The following is a 13513-nucleotide window of genomic DNA, read 5'->3' as shown; positions in this document are numbered from 1 at the left end:
TTACTGTCCATGTGTGATGGCTCAGGTCTCTAATTCTAACACTTGGGGAGGCCGAGGCTTGCAGAGCACTTTAGGACAGGAGTTGAAGACCAGGCTGGCCAACACCATGAAACCCCATCTCTACCAAAAATACAAAAATTAGCCGGGCATGGTGGTGCCTGCCTGTAGTACGTTGCAGTTAATTGGGAGGCTCAGGCAGGACAATGGTTTGAACTTGGGAGCCTGATGCTGCGGTGAGCCGATATTGCACCATGCACTCTAGCCTGGGTGACAGAGTGCGACTCCAACACAAAAATACTTATATCAATCAACAAATATATCAATAATAAATAGGGTATCCTTCAGTTCAAGCAGTTATCGATTCTTTTTTCTTTTTTAGAGACAAGGTCTCACACTGTTGTCCAGCCTAGACTGCAGTGGCACCATCATAGCTCACTGCAGCCTTGAACACGGGGTTCAAATGTGCAAGCCTTCCATTTCAGCCTCCCAAGTAGCTGGAATTACAGACACACACCAACCACCATGCCCAGCTTTTGTGTTTGTGTGTGTGTGGTAGGGACAATGCTTTGGATATATTGTTCAAGCTGGTCTCAAATTCCCAGACCGAAATGATCCTCCTTCCCTGGCTTCCCAAAGTGTTGTGATTATAGCAGTGAGCCACTGAGTCTGGCATATCTTTTCTTACTCTGAGCGACATTCCACCTCACTGAGTCTGGCATATCTTCTCTTGGTATCAGCGACATTTCACCTTTGCTCTTTTAATTATTTTGAGATGTAAAATAAGTCATTATTAAGTGTAGTCATCCTGTGCCACTGAACACTAGATATGATTCCTTCTAAGCAAGTATAATTTAACCCACCCCCATCCCCTCTTTGATCCCTCCCTTACCAGTTCACATTACTTGTATCAAAATATCACATGTATGCCAAAAGTATTTACAACTGTTAGGTACAAATTTTCATTGCCTTCCTCCTTCCCTCCCTTCCTTTCTTCCTTCCTGTCTTTCTTTCTTTTTGTTTCTGTATCTTTCTCTCTCACTGATTTATTTTTTTTTTTTCAGACAGAATCCTGCCCTGTCACCTAGGCTGGAGTGCAGTGGCGTGATCTCAGCTCACTGCTCCCTCCTTATCACGGGTTCAAGCAATTGTCCAGTCACACCCTCCTAAGCAGCTGCGACTGCAATCGTATGACACCAATCCTGGCAAATTCTTTGTATTTTCAGTAGAGACCAGGTTTCACAATATTTGCTCAGGCTGGTCTTGAATTCCTTTCCTTTAGTGATCCACCCACATCAGCCTCTCAAAATGCTGGGATCCGGGCATGAGCCACAGTGCCCACCCAGCTGTATGCATTTCTCTCGCCCGTGATCTCTCCTATTTTATTATTTTATTCTCTTTTTATTTCTGAGACAGCTTCTCGCTCTGCTGCCCAGGCTGGAGCACAGTGGTGTGATCTCACTTTACTGCAAACTCCATCACCAGGGTTCAATGGAGTCTCCTGCATCAGCCTTCCAAGTAGCTGGGATAACATCCATGGGCCACCAAGCTTGGCTAGCTTTGGTATGATACTAGACGTGGCATCTTGTCATGTCTAATTGCGTATCTGTTTTAAAGCTGGATTGATCAGCAATATTGACTTCCTGGAATGTTTTATGTTTACAAAACAATTATAGTACTACTATTTAGCCTCCTCAGATAAAATATGGTAACACACAAAACATACACACACAGACAAAGACACAGTCAGTGATCAAAAAAATCAGGGTAGGCCACGACCTAAATGAAAGGTGAGCTGCTGCAGTTGCCTAGAATTAAACCAGACCAGAGTTGACCCATACCAGTCTGAGAGATGTGAACAGAGGCTTTCAAACAACTCTATCAGATACATGTTAGATTATTCTCCAGCCATAGCGAAGGGACATTAAAGATCTGTTGTGCTTAGAAGAGTCTGGATGATTTGACTTTTCCAGGGTATTAGCATTCATGATGTTGGCCTTTACAGCTCTCTGCAATGAAGTCAGTAGACAACTCAGTTTTTCTAGGAGTCTAAAGTGCTTTTCAGAATTATCTAAAACTTAGTGGCTTAAAACCGTAATTATAATTTCCTAACGGTCAGTCTCTGCAATTGCCCTCAGTCTCTCAGCCAAATGAATGTGGTTCAGGGGCACTCAGGAGGATGCAATCTAGTGATGGCCAAAGATGGGGACATTGGCGGGTGTCTTCTCATCTCCCTGGTGCCGTGGCTAGCGTGACTCAAATAGCAGGGGCTGGACTGCTGAGATGCTCAGACACCTTGTTCTGTTTCTTTGAGTCTCTCCATTGGATGTCCCTTCTGCATAGTGTTATCAGGGTGTTAGACTGCGTGATGTACTGGTCGGGGGCTCCTAAGGGGTTTGTCCCCATGAGAGCAGGAGACTTAGGCAGAGCCGTGTCACCGTCTCTAAACTAGGCCAGAGGTGGTCCAGTATCCAGAAACTGCTTGCAGTGTTTGCTATACATGAGAAGCAAGTACTGTGTTCAGCTCCATCAGGAATATTTTCAAATGGGTTTGAGAAGAATTTCAAAGTTTGTTCTAGACTGCTACAGTGACCATGCCTAATAATTACTTATTTTTACAAGTGATGGATAGGTTTTTTCCCAAAATAATAGCAGATACAGACTTTTAAACTTGAAATCTATGTAGCATAGCTCTGAACATTTGGCTATAAGTTGAAATAACTCTTGAGCAAAAATTGATTTTGAAATGAGAGTTGTAAATAAAATACATGAGATAAAGTCATAAATATATGGATGAAATGCTTATAAAGAAATCAGCCTTAAAAATGTCAATAGGTCTAATGTGCCACTATTTTACTATTTCTATGGATATTACTTGGATAAGAGGACAAGGACTCAGGGGTGTGCTGCTCTATCTCTTTACCTTGAAACTGCAGCTGGGGCACCAGGAGTAGCAGTTCCAGCTAACACCATGTGGTGAGGACAAGGAGTCCATTCAGGTAAAGGAGGGTGTGAGCATATTGTGATCTGGAAGAGAGGTACACCTGGTATGGTAATGAGGATCAAGTTCCCCGGCACACAATGAAATCCCCCATGCCCAGCTGTGGCAGAGTGAATCCCTCAGCTGGTGCTGGGCTTCCAGGTATGTTCTGAAAGCAGCTGCCTGCGCTTAGAAGGATCCACTCATTCCCTTGTCATGTGGGAGGGTGAGGCTTGTGGCCCCCGCTCTGTCTGTTCCCACTCTTTGCCTTCCCATTATTCCACTGCTGGGTAAGGTGGCAGGACCGCGGAATGTAGAAGGGCCCTGGGTTGTTGACAGTGCCTGTGGGTGGCCATGTACTAGGAGGAGAGTCCCCACTGAGCCTCCCGCAAGCTTGGAGGCGGGGAAGGAACAGTCCTGGGGCACTGGCTGTTCCAGAGTCCAGGCGTCTGTCCCAGAGAAGGCCAGGGGGAGGTTGTAAGCCTGTGGATCTGCAATCTAGGTGGAAGACCTGTATCTGCCATGGCTGACATCATCAGGGCAAGACACCCACTGGGTGGAGAGCTGGGCTTATGCATTTTACCCTTGTCCTGAAGAGACCCTGCATGCCTGGTTCTCCTGGGAACAGTGATCCTAGGGACCCCCCAGTCTGGGTCCACTCATGACCATAAGCTTAGGATCTTGTGTGCCTTGCTTCCTGTCTGCCCAGGTGAGGCATCCTGGAGAGGGTGCATGGGGCAAAGCTGGTGTGCACACACCCGGCACTGGAACGGGGTGTCACCGGCCAGTTAGGTCGCTGCTCACCAGGCCCTCTCCTGAGCTCCCACCTGGCTAAGTGGTAAGTGTCCCATCTACCTGAACCCACAGCCCAGGTTTCTCTTCCACCTACCGACCCATGACCTCTTGGGGAGAATGCCAGCCTCCCTGGAGACTCAGGTCCTGCCAGACCCACATGCTGTCCTCTCTCATGGGCCGGAGACTCTGGTGCACAGGGATTCCCGAATAGCGAATCCCAAAGCCCTGCAGGTTTCACTGATTCTTACCTGAATGCCCCGGCCGAACACACAGGTAAACATAGGCAGCTACTAGGTTTTATATCCTTCTGGGTGTCATTTCAGGTTTATGACATCTCCTCTAGGTAGCTCGTGCCAGCCACCCTTTTCCTCTTCCCTCTGCCATTTGTGAGAACCATGAGGACTCTTTGCTTCTCCCTAGCATGCAGACTTCACGGGTCCTGAAGTTGGATTGCCAAACCCAGCGGCACCCTGCTTGCCAGCTTAAGAGCTGAGTTTGAGGCACACCTGTGGGCAGGAGTGTCGGCCTTCCCAAAACGAAGGTACACAAAGGCACACAGGCACAGGTGTGCACATGCGTGCATCAGCTTAGACACACAGGCTGGACACGCAAACTGGAACGTGCCCATACCCACACTGGTACGAGGGAAACTGGGTGTCTACACCAATACTCAGGTGAGGCTTACTGCTCAGCCACGTACCCTCCCTGGACACACAAAGAAGATCCCCTGCCATTTAATTGATCATCTGCAGTAGGATTTATTTTTACTTTTATACTTTTTTAACTTACCAAAGTATGTTGCATTCTTTTCCCCATCATGAAAGATACTTTGATACAAGTAAAGAGGAAAAGCACTTTTTATAATGAAATCTTTTATCTGCATCTATATTATTAAGGCATTTAAAAAACTTTATGTCTATTTTTTAATGTCATAGGAAATGTCTTGAGAGCCGGGGAAGCATGAATGAGGATGGCAGCGGGCATAAAGCATGTCAGGGGAGCCTGGGGTCATTGAAACAAAACATGACACGGCTGGGATAGCCATTCTAGAAGTACGTAGACCTAGGCATGCCCTGCGTGCACTCTAGTGGAGCCCAAACTGAGCCCCAGGTAGTAGCAGGCCTCAAGGCATAGAAGGGAGCCAGAGAAGGATGATGAGACAGCTATCCCTCGAGCCTTGCTTCTCACCCATTGACCTTTGCCACTTCTGCCTCTTAGGCACTTCAGGTTCCCCAATTCTGAAATATGAGTGTTACAGTTCCCTGATGGGCCTTTCTGCCCCAGTCCAGGGATGGCCTGGGATTTCTCACTGCAGGCTCCTCCCTGAGCCTTGAGTTCTCCATGTGTGTCACAGCTGCAGGACCCACAGGCCTTTGAGCGCCCAGCTGTGGGCTGCTTACCTGGCCTCCTCTCTATTCCCTCTCTGAGGACCTAATCCTTAGGTAGTGCTGCAGGGGATTGAGTCGGAAGCCCTGACTGATGATCTGGAGGAGTGGGGAAAGTGGTCTGTGAAAGGTCAGGTCATAGTTCAAAGCCAGTTCCCAAGATGCCAAGGAAAGACCAGCAAGGTCCTTTCCCATGACGCCCCACAGCGGCCCCTGCCTCAGCAGTCCTGGCTGACCCTGAGTGGTCACAGTCAGCCAACTAGCTGAGGAAGCTCAGGTAGGCTGTGTCCTTACTGAAGGTGGGGCTTCTTGTGATGACTCTAGAACCACTGGACTACACTAGAGCCAGAAGCCCTGCATCCAGGAACAAGAGTCAGAAAGGCTCATGCCAGGCCTAGCGTCCCACACTCCACCCTCTCTACCACACCAGGAGGCACTCCTTACCAAGGATGCGAACACGATATTCCTTAATGATCACTTTATTGTGGAAATAAAGGTAGTGACGAAAGGAACACTTCATCCTGCTGCCGGTACCCCGGATGGCTGAGTTCCTCCACCTGCCATGCCAAGAAGAAGAGGACAGACTCAAAGGATCCATTTCATCTATCTGGGCTGAGGGCCTGCTGGCTGGGGTGCAGCATGTGTTGCCCCTTCCCAGCTCTACCACTCAGAACCCCTGTGCCCCAGGAAGACCTCAACCTGAACAGGACCCTGGACCCGTCCCGCAGACCCCGGCTCCTCAGCCTGAGCTTCAAATCCATCCTGTAGCTTACTTAGCAGGACTTCCTCATGGTTTCTGAACTCTGCCGACATGTAGGTGTGCTGCACAATCTGCCTCTGGTCAAGGAACCTCCAGATGACTGGGTGGGCATGCCAGGAAACACCCCACAACTTTGCAAGAGCTGGGAGAGTGTTTGGCAGGGCTATCCCAAAACCTTTGACCTGGTACCCTGCATTGGTGGTCCTGTCTCTGTCCAGTGTTGGGGGCATGGTAGTGGTTGTGGTGGTCTTGTGGGAGGGTGGAGGGAGGCCCAGAAAGCTCCTGCCAACAAGGAGCGGGCGGCACAAGTAGGCAGGGGATTGGGTGTGGGGTGCTGTTGTGTGAGGCGGCTGTATCTTCAGAGTTGCTGAGCTGCACATGGTCATTGTGTGCTGGATGCTGGACAGGCTCTGCTGAGGGTGTCCAGGTGTGCAGTCCCCTCTTCTCCTGCTCTTCCTGAGGGGTGGGCGTGTTCACTTGAGGGAGCTGCTGTGGACAGAGGGGACTGCAGGGCTGTGCCTGTCGCTCCCCATGGGGCTCCCATGTGTGTAATGGAGGTGTTTGTGCAACGGAGGTTGTATATGCTCAGGGCCTCCAGCTCTTTGGGTGCAGTGCAGGCAGAAGGAAGAAAGCCTATCTGGGGAGTTTGTGCCTGCCTTGCAGAGGACAGCAGCCCAGTGCACCGTGAACCCGAGTCTTAAGCACCTTGTGTTTCTGGGGTAAGGCTGCTGGCCACAGACATGGGCAGCCAGGGTGGTTTCTATGGCTGGCGTGGGCTTGCAGACTCCCCTTCCTCCAAGGACTTTCTCATGGAAACATGCCCTTCAAGTTTCTGCTGTGAGTGAAGGGTCCATGGGACTGCTATTCTCCCTTGTGAGTGCTGAGCTTGGCTCCCAGTCCCTACCATGTGCTCTCAGGGCACCCCCAAGCAAGCTGCCCTCCTATCTGCAGGACCCTGGCCTCAGCTCCCTTCGCTATCCCCCATCCCCTGCCTCCTGGTTGTCCCCGTGTGCCCCTTGCTTGGCTCCCCTGCTCCCCACCCCAAGAAGCCAGATGCCCACCCCCTGCTGCCAGTCATTCCGAATGGGCAGCTGCAAAGATGTGCCTCTGGCCCAGAAGCTGGAGATGCCCTGGCTGATGGCCCCTGTGCTATCCAGGCCGGGAAGGCACCTCTGCCAAAGCTTACATCTCAGCTGTGGGCAGGCCATGTGGACTGGTTATTCATGGAACTCTGCTTCAAGTGAGGGGCCTCCAGCGAGTCTGTGGCTGGCTGGGGTGTGCTGGAGCCAGGGCCAGGCTGTCTGCTGGTCCTCCACCAGGCTCCATGTCAGGCTTCTCCTCAACCACCACCTGGACCATGCCATGATGTTGTCCACCACCAGCACCTTCTCCTCCCCCAAGGGTGCCTTCGAACTCTGCGCCCTGGCTGCCCTCTCCTGCAGAGCCTCCAATTTGAATGGGGTGCCTCCTTTGGAGGTCCCACTGACCATGACCTGCACTGTCCACTCACTGTCCACTCCAGGTCCAGATAAGTATATCCTTATAGTATACTTAAAAAAACCCTTAAAAGCATTCCCATTTCTCCACATCCTCTCCAACATCTGTTGTTTTCTGACTTTTTAATGATTGCCATTCTAACTGACATGAGATGGTATCTCTTTGTGGTTGCAAGGTCACGGATGAAGCTGAAAACCATCATACTAAGCACACTATCACAAGGACAGAAAACCAAGCACCGCATGTTCTCACTCATAAGTAGGAGTTGAACAATAAGAACACAGGGACACAGGGTGGGGAACACCACACATGGGGCGGTCGGTGGGATGCGGGGCTGGGGAGGGATAGCATCGGGAGAAATGCCTAATGTAAATGATAAGTTGATGTGTGCAGCAAACCAACATGGCACGTGTACCCCTATGTAACAAACCTGTACATTGTGAGTATGTACCCTAGAACTTAAAGTATAATTTAAAAAAAAGAAAAAAAAAAAAAAAACTGAAAAGGAAAAATAGCTCTACAAACCAAAATACCAAATAGAAAATTAGTTGTGGCCTAGAATCTAACTTGCATTAAGATATCACAAACATTCAGCAGATAGTTTCTAAATGCCACAGTAAGCCTGGCAGTCTGCAAGAAGCTCAGAAAAACATGGTCCTTCTGAGAGTGCAGTTGTTACAGGCACAGAGATAAATGAGGAATAATAAGTGTGATAACTGCTGTAATAGGCAAATACAGGAAATAGAAACCACATTTTCCTCATTTATGAAACACAAGTTTAAAAACCCTTTTGAAGTTCAAATGAGAATATTTGCTGTTACTGTATAAACTGTTAAGTAGCTATACAAATATTTTTTTTTTCTCACAGTGATTTATATCGTGTGTATTACATGGTTAGTGTAGCATTCTCATAAAGGAAACCTTGAAATGTGTCCGCTACTCAGTTTTTGTTTTTCAACTGTTTCAGTCATTGTTATTTATCATATTTTCCCAGGGGATTTTGAATTTTAAAGAAAATATGTAAAAACTGAAAAGAGAAGGACAATGAAATTGCAAGACTACAGTCATAATAATTTCCTTGATTAATTCAATTGTTTATAGAGCAAGATTAGATTATATTTCTCCCAAAAGATTCTTGGAGAAATTCTAAGATGATGCACTCATTGTTAGAAATTGCCGAATTGTTGCTTAAGTTAGACTTAACACTTTTTAAGCCTGAAGATACAGTAATAGTTATGTATTTAAACAGGGAAAATAGGATTTTTAGTGCTACTTTCTCTCACCTGGAATAATTATAACTTTTAAATTGGTCTTTATGTCAATTTAAATTTTTCATTATTCTACCTCTTGTTTTGGATAAGCCATGTATTTTTAAATTTATTTTCATCCTTTTTGTACTTCTCTGAGAAACTGCAGACTTAAATTCATATCACAACTATGTTTCAGTTTTACTTGTCTCTTCCTAAGGGTTCCCAAAAATAAAGAATTCCACTTACGCTTGTATCTTTCAGCAACCTTATTTCAGAAAACGGTGCATATTACTGCAGAAATCACATGGACAGGTCCAAAGCGGGGAGGAGGAGGATGAGGAGGAAGAGGAGGAGGAGGAGGTGAAGAAGAAGAAGAAGAGGAAGAAGAAGAAGAAGAAGGAGGAGGAGGAGGAAGAGGAGGAGGAGGAAGTGGCAAGCTTTTAAGTCTATACATTAGTATCACTGTGTCAGAAACTCAGTAGTCACAGTGAAATAAAAACAATGATCACAGTCAATTCCATCTCATACCTAGACTGAAATATGAAACTTCTAAAGAAAAGGAAGTTAAGAACTTTGGGCATGTCAAAATGTTCCTATACAGATAAAATTATTGGTGACTTTTTCTCACTAGAAAACAAAATTCCATGCTTTGTATATGTGTAAATAAAAATATTTTTATTTCCATCAGTTATGATGTGCAAGCAAGTAACAAAGTGAAAGTACACTAATAAAATGATATAAGGAAATTTCTCTGTGCCAAAAAAATTCCATTGAGGCCATTAATTTTACAAAAACCATAGAGAATGCATTGTGAAACTACACTATACAATACTTTTTAGTATTTTACTTACATTTTAAATAATCAACAAAGGAAAGGAAATTCTTAATCATTATTTATTACCAATAACATTATTCTACTTGAATAATCCTTTTGAGATTAAGTATTTTAAATAAAACTTTAAAAACAAATTGTATTGACTGACACCAGCTTTCAATGAAATAGCACTTCTGTATTTGTAGTCATGTGAAGTATAAATTTCTCCTCACAGTGGATCATTTATAAAACCAGTTTTATCGATTTCTCTGATACAAACCCTGTGATAGCTCATGGCTTTACTGTAACCATACATTACATGACTCCAGAGAGTAGCCTTCAAATAGATGGAAAAATTATATTTGTGACAAAATTCTAAGAAAGGGAATGGTAAAATGGGAGAATAATTTCTAAATTTCTAACTGTTCATCAGTGGATTTGGATATATTTAGATACAGACAAATATTAGCAGACTGCAAGTTTGCACATGTGTATATAAATTTATATGAGATACCCATAATGTGTGGGTTGTGTAATCTTTTAATCCTCAATTTTACATGTGGGAAATTTGGTAAGAGTTTATCTTTATCAAATAATCAATTTGAAGTACTATACTCAATTTGATGTAAAACCAACAAAATCTCTGTCAACATTCACTTTAATTGATCCAATAATGTTAACTGATGATAACTTCATTCTCTTTGTCCCCTGTTGGCAGCCTGAAAGTTGATTCTCACTCTAATTCATCACTCAAGGTGCCATCCACAAGACACTTACTTTGCTGTGGATTGTGACTTCTCACGCCAACACTTTTTTCCTATAACAGTCCTACCTTTGTATATTTAAAGAATTTGTACATGGCTAAAAAAAAATAAAAGTGCTGTGAAATGTCAGGCCATGCTGTGAAATTTTCCATTGTTTCTATATCTCTGTTTGAGCTTTCATGTTATAGAGAACAAGAAAAACAATTCAGTATGTTTCTTAGTATCCAGTCCAATGCACCCTTTCTTATTAATACCAAACCGTCTATTCAAGGCACTGACATCTAAAGACAGCTAGATATATCAAAATCTCTTCTCATAAAAAACCTTTATATTAATCACTGTTGCCCAGATCTGGACTCTGACTGTGAAATCCTCCGGTGGAAATTGCTGTAATGGCTCACACTATGGGAATGACTATTTTTCCGCATAATTATTGTTGTCAACTTAGTGAAGAATATCACATTAGATGGTAGCTCTTAGATACATAAACCCTAGTGGTTAATTTTTAATGTCCAGCATTTATGATATTGCACAAGTAAAAATCTTTGATAAATGATTAGCTGAGCAATGACTTAAATAACAGCAGTTCAAACATTAATTTACTTACTAGAAGTGCCATATATCATTAACTCCTGGTGAAAACAAAGTTGGGAAATTTCAAGTGCTGAATTGTTTACTAAATTATGTATTTCACGGTATTTTATAAAAACTATCCTTGCCGTGTATGATGCCTCACCTGCAAGGATGAAACTTTAGCATATATATATATATATATATATATATATATAATGTCTTTGGTTCTTAATATCTCTCTACATTTGCCTTCAAAACCTCAACACAAAAACACCCATGTACTTGACATGTACTTGACTTTCAGCTGACTTGACTACCAGTTATTAGGGTTTAAGTAAACAAAGATTTCAAAATTTGTTGACCAAATATGAGAAATCACACTCTCACCATAAGAAATAATTCTTCTTAAGTGCCACTGCAAATGCAAAATTGAAAGAAGAAATGAAGTCTAACATATTGCAATATTCTAAAATCTAAAATTTCCTCTTTGAGATCTGGTGGTTCATGCCTGGAATCACAGCTCTTTGGGAGGCTGAGAAGGGAGAATTGCTTCAAACCCAGAGTTGGAGACTAGCACAGGCCACATAGCAAGACCAATCTCTACAAAGGTAACTAATTAATTAATTAATTAAATTGGGCATGATGGCACACACCTGTTTTTCTATTTACTCAGGAGATCAAAGTTCCAGTGAGCTGTGATTGCACACTGCATTTCAGCCTGGGCCATGGGGCAAGACTTTGTTTCTACAAAATAATTCAATATAACAAAACAAAGTCAAACAAAATAAAAACACTTTCAGGTGTTCTTTGGAAGTTTGTATAATTGCTCCAAAGCATAGACATTGTTTAAAGTTGAGCAGTTCATGAGGAATGGGCAGTGAACATTGTTTGTATTGTTTTCCAAAAATTAGGATAATTATATTAGAATATTATATGTTAATATCTAATAACCTTTGGTACAATAAGTATTGACAAATGACAAGCTATTGTGTTTATAGATATTTCCTTCAAAATAGTCATAGTTTAATTGGAGAATAAAGAGAACAGAGATAATTGCAATGTACTCTGACAAGTGTTAAAATAGACACAATTTAGTAACTTGGAGAGGAATGAAGTTCTTAACGGGGTTTGCAGCGGTTTGGGGAACATTCTTAGGGCAGGAACAATTGACTGGATCAGTAAGGATTCGAATTTGTATGAAGAATGTTTGGGAGAAAAACATTGTAGAAAAAAAGAAACATTCTTTTTGTCAATGAAAGAAGTACTAACAATGCATATGATGCCATCTGACCAATTCTTAGACCATGCTAGCTCACTAAATATTTCTTGAATGAATCCATGAAAGGAAGCTATTGGGAAAACGATTCTGGAAGGGATTTTCAAAATCCTATAAAGGAAAGTTAAATACCCTGGACACTACAATTTTGCCTGCTTTTCTTTATGTTCTTATTATGTCTACTACCTTATAAGCTCTGTTTTATTTTTTGGTCTTTTCACAAATATCATGCATGAATTGTTCCTGATATTACTTCTCTCTTAATCTCTTCATACTATATTTGTCTCTGATACTCCTTTGTTTGAGGTCCTGGGTTTGTATGCCCACAGATAACATCACTCACCTCTCCCTGGCACTATTCTGTTATAGAGAGGCCTGGCCCCTGAGAAGCACGGTTCCTAGGCTCACATAAAATTGACTTTCTATTTTAGTTCAGTTAATGGGTGACACTGCAGAGATTAGAGAACAAGATGAGAGAAGCCAGTTTGTTTCCCTTTCCTTCTCAGTAAGAGATATGTTTCCACAGTGATTCCATGGCCTACAGGACATGCTCTCTGTGTTTCCATCTTCTATGCAGTGATCCTAATCCTAGACTGGTTCTTCTAATGCCATCTTCTCCAATTGTCTTCCCTAAAGGATTTGGGTACTACTTTTGGAGTTTTAAATTTAAAAACTATTGATATGGAAGGGGGGCAGGGAAGTGTCTGGTAGAGGAGGGTGTGGTTCTTGGCTAGGGATCCACCCTCAGGACTATGCTCACTGACCTAGCATAAACTAAATTAACACCATGTAACATATGCCCAATGGGGATTCAGGAGCTGTAAAAATTCACCCCTGGATGCTGCCTGGGGTCGGAGACCCAAAACCTGTCCTCATTTCTTGCCCAGTAATGGGGGATAAGGAACATTTTCCTGTTTCAATATGAATCTGTTTCCAGTGCAGTATGTTTTCTGCAATACTGCAGTGTTACTTCATTGTATATGTTTAACTAAATAAGTTACAAACTGTAACTAATATGAGAAGAAAATAAATGGTGGAGAATAAGGAAGAAAAATGAAACATTGTGTTTAACAATGAATGTAAACAATTATAAGTATGATTAATCAATATGTCAGACCAGCCAGGCAGGTGCTTAACGTCATGAGGGGGCCCTACTTCATCATCTTGGGATTTCATTCTGGGACAGAGAGTGTGAGCAGCAATAAGGTCCGATAGGGAAAAGGATACAATCTGGTGAGGTGTGGATTGTGTCCCACACCTGCACCTGAAAAAAAGGTGAAGACAGATGACACAGAAGTTGCTTCCACCTGCACCCCCACGTTCCGTTGATTGCACAAGCAGCCCACACCACGGCCCCGTGTTCAAGTGGGAATTCTCCAACCTGCCATTAACATATGGAGTGCAAACTGGGGCTTTCACTTT

Source organism: Pan troglodytes, chromosome Y (genome assembly GCF_028858775.2).
Source record: "Pan troglodytes isolate AG18354 chromosome Y, NHGRI_mPanTro3-v2.0_pri, whole genome shotgun sequence".
Classification (NCBI taxonomy): Eukaryota; Metazoa; Chordata; class Mammalia; order Primates; family Hominidae; genus Pan; species Pan troglodytes.
This window is presented reverse-complemented; position numbering follows the sequence as displayed.